Source organism: Medicago sativa, chromosome 4 (genome assembly GCF_051527215.1).
Source record: "Medicago sativa cultivar Bolivia chromosome 4, Bolivia_mono, whole genome shotgun sequence".
Classification (NCBI taxonomy): domain Eukaryota; kingdom Viridiplantae; phylum Streptophyta; class Magnoliopsida; order Fabales; family Fabaceae; genus Medicago; species Medicago sativa.
In genome coordinates, this window is record NC_140752.1 from 56856996 (window position 1) to 56861350 (window position 4355).

Here is a 4355-nt window from a genome sequence, read left to right on the forward strand (position 1 = left end):
TACTATCCCAAACTTAAACCAAACACCTCCACATCTCAAAACCCAATCCAAACCTGAAAGGGCTAAATCAACTCAATCTGTTGTACCAAGGAGATAATACAGATTCTTATCAGCAATAGGAACAAAGAAGACTAGGAGTGTTGATAACACTATTCATGAAATTAGTGACTCAGATGATGAAGCTGTTCAAATAGAACTTTCTCAACAAACACACCGAACCCCAACTCCTCAGGAAACCGCTCCTCTCCCAACAAATGTGGAAATTTGTTCTCCACAAAAAACTCCATAACCTAGTCATCCAGACCCATTGGGGTAGGTCACTACTTTGATTTTGAAAAATTAGAAAAAGTGAATATTTTTGTTAAAAAATACCCTGATGCACTCTGCTGGGTTCCTTTTCTTCAAATCAAGGAAAATTATTATCCTGAAGCTATTCAAGCTTTCTATCTTATGTCTAAATGTTATCCTCATAAAAACCTAATTGTCTCCAACATTAAGGGTGTCGAAATTCACTTCACTCTAAAGGTAATTTCAAATCTTCTAGACATTCCTCTTGAGGGTCTAGCTATGTTTGGTGATGATTAGTATGATGAACTTCATCTTGATCATGATGCCGTGTGCAAAAAGATTTTCAAACCAAATGCACAAGATCTCACATGTTCAAGTCTGTTACCCACTACAAAAATTCTAGCAAACATGTGTCACACTAGTTTTCTTCCTAAAAATGGTAGTTTTGATCAAATATCAAACAATGATGTTTTGATTATCTATCACATGTTTATTGGAGAAAAGCTTAATCTCCTTTACATCATCCTTCGAAACATTATGCTTGTTGCCAATTCCACAAACAAAAAGGGCACTCTTCCTTATGAAATGGCTCTCTCCAAAATCTTTCGATTACTTCATGTCCCCTTAGATGATGAACACTCTAGCTTCAAAGTCTCCACTTTTACACCCAAAAATGTTCATCAAATGAAGTCTGAACCTGATGCACACAATCCCTCTGTTGAGAAAATTTCTCACTCTCAAGGTACCAAAAGAAAAAGGGGCGCACCCATTTCTATTGAGCATCTTCTTCAATGCTTTCAAACTGAAGCAGAACCTTTTGGAGAACGTTCTCCTATTTAGGAAGAACACACTAAGTTGTTAGACAACTTTGCCAAAAATCTTATCTTCTTAAAATTCCAGAACTTACATGTTATGCAAAGCTTCTTTGCAGGATCTGCTCCTGCAAACAAAGTGTTTGTTGTTGATCCACTCTATGTCTCTCCTCCAAAACACAACTATTCAGCTTTGTTTCGACCCGAATCAGCTGATAAGTTTTTTATGGATCCTCATTTTTATGATTCATATGTTCCTCTGGAATCTTTTCACACTTTGCAATCCACTTCTCTTTCTTTCAATGTGTTGACTGGTGCATCTCTTCCTCCTTCAATGGATGAGCGTCGTCCCAAAAGGTCAAAAACCGAGAAGAACACAAGCAAGACAAGGAAATACATTATTAAGTTGTTTGAAGGAGAACATGCTATCATGAACCATGTTGTGTATGACTCCATGGAAAGGACAATACTAAGGACTTGGTATAACACTCTAAGTGCCAAATGGCGTGTTGATCCTCCTATGTTGAATCCTTTTCCTCCACCTTCTGCTGCCCCGATGCCGGTTCCACCAAATTCATCATCTTCTGATGGATCTTCTCGCACAACTTGAACCTTCTAATGGTGCTTAACCTCCTTTTTTATGAGACAAAGGGGGAGATAATTAGAAGTACAACTACTGCTTTTAGAATACTTTTGGAACATTATTGTTGCACACTTAACGCAAACAAGGACATATAATTAATTTGCTAGCTTGCTTCTTAGAATATGTTGCTGCCTTGTACCTTTATTCCATGTACTTCTATATTATGCACTTAGTATATTTTGTCTGTGTTATTTTGCTACTTTATGATATTTTGATATTTGAACCATGTATGAACTTGAAAATGTATCATCATCTTTATATATTAATGAAATGATATTTTGGTTCATTATTGTGTATATTCTCAATTTGATAAAAAGATCTTGGATGCTAAAATTGAGAGGGAGTTATTGATAAAATTATTTCACAATAATTATCAAATCTTAAAATTTAATATCAAAATAAAAAACAAATTATAAATGTTTGTCATCATCAAAAAGGGGGAGATTGTTGATGACAAAATCCTTATTTGATGTTTTAAATATCACAAACATTTTATACTTGTTTTTTAACTTGTTATCTACTAATGTGTTTTGTGAGAAATGTTTCATAAGAATGTTCTTATTAAAGAGTAGAATATTCCAAGCTTACAAGTGAATCAAAGCAAAAGAAGCAAAAAGACATGAAAGAACTTTTTGCTACAATTCAACATGCACATCATTAAAATCAAAGAGCAAAATATTCCTTATCTATACTACTTACAATAGAGGATCTCAAAAATGCTGAGCTGGTGTACCAAGGATTTTTGTTGGATTTTTTATTTAATTTTGGATTGTGGAATTTAATTTGTTTGCATGCTTTTTTTCTTGATGGATTTGAGAATTTCAGCCGCCAAAATAACATATGTTTATTCTACCCAAAAAAACTTTATCGACACGTTTTATGCTGCATGCATTACATGTGTATTCTTGCTGTCCCCTTCATACACTATTTATTCTACCCAAAAAAAAAATATTCGGTATTTAAACCCTTGTGGCTCCATCATTCATTCATTTGGTAACATCGTCTTCCTCCCTCATCCTTCATGCTCTTAAAATCCATCATCTTCATCTTCCTGAAATCCTTCATACATCCAGGTAGGTAACTAGATTTTTTTCCTTCATGGAACCTGATTTTTTTCCTTCATGGGTTGTTTGTTTTTTTTTTCTTTCTCTTTTTGTATATTCAAAATTATATAGATCCAATTTCTTGCTTCTTTGTCTCTATTTTGTAGGTTTCCAAAGCCAAAAGAGGGACTAGAGGAATCAGCAACAATGAAGAGCCACTAATCCTTGCATCTTCTTTGCACGGTTCCTTTCTTCCTTACTTTCTCTTTTTCTTTCTTTCTTTTTTCTCAATCCCCACCATTTTCATAGAGAATGACACTTTGTTCATCAATAAGCTTCTGAATTTCAACCTACAATTAATCCATGCTGAAATTTAGCAAAGGAATGAAAATAAAAATTAGTGGGGACATGCAACATATAATTTATCTTTTTATTTGGAATTCTCATGTTTACTTTTTTTTCTTCTTACCTTGCAGAATATTTTGAAGGTGATTAAAGAGAAACAACAAGGAATAGGTGAGAGATTTAGCAAAGGAATGAAAATAAAAATCAGTGGGGACATGCAACATATAATTTATCTTTTTATTTGGAATTCTCATGTTTACTTTTTTTTTCTTCTTACCCTGCAGAATATTTTGAAGGTGATTAAAGAGAAACAACAAGGAATAGGTTAGAGATTTAGTTCTACTGCCAACTATGCTATTTAATCTCTTCATGTTCTGATTTTCACATATTCAAAGGTAATCATCAAATTTCTGCTATAAATTATTTTATGGTAATAATTCAATTTCTAATCAACATCTTCATTTTTACAGTTGGAAGCCCTATGAAAGCAAATGACAGACCATTTGGTCATTTGGGAGGCGATAGTAGGCCTAATTGAAAGATACAACTAGCATGCATGATTAAATTGATGATAATCAAAATAAGAAGCTTCTTTTAACAAAGTAACAACATAAATTAGTAGTTTCCTTTAGCAGAAGATTTTAAAGAACAAGATTACATTCAGTTTTATGTAGATAAAGAAAGTCCCACCAGATGAAAGTCCCCATCCTTATATTTGATTATCTCTCTAACCTTGCACATGTATATGCTATAACTTTTTATTCAAGTCTCATTGTTTAAACCTAATGTTTAACTTTGTACATGCATATGTTCTTACCGTGAAATCAATTGCTCTTTCTGCTGCTTTTGGTTGGATTTGGAAACCTACATTGATGACAATAACATTTGGAGAATATAGTGAGTGACTATAAATGTAGAAGAGTGATTATATTTGTAAAGAATTTTTATAAATAAGTTCATGTGTAAAATTAAGATAGATTGGCCTAAACTTCTAGCAGTAGTACATTTACACAGACTTTTTGACCTTTGTATCAAAATTGTACGATTAATCTATATCTATCTTCTATACTACTTACAAAAGAGGATTGAGAAAAACAACTCTAGATTGCCTCTAAAAATTTGTTGGGTTTTTTATTTAAATTTTAGGCTAAATTGTATTTTTGGTCCCTTAACTATTTAGGTAGTATCGCTTTGGTCCCTTAATTAAAATTCAATTTATTTTGG

The 4355-nt window shown here is 32.9% G+C and overlaps 1 long non-coding RNA gene across 1 annotated transcript; it reads left to right on the forward strand.

Moving 5' to 3' along the window:
- Nucleotides 1-610: 610 nt before the first annotated feature.
- LOC146930103 (uncharacterized) lies at nucleotides 611-4107 on the forward strand. The gene is made up of 5 exons (XR_015006278.1): nucleotides 611-2816; nucleotides 2954-3029; nucleotides 3263-3302; nucleotides 3416-3526; nucleotides 3602-4107. It is a non-coding gene; the product is annotated as an uncharacterized LOC146930103 (long non-coding RNA).
- Nucleotides 4108-4355: the final 248 nt, after the last annotated feature.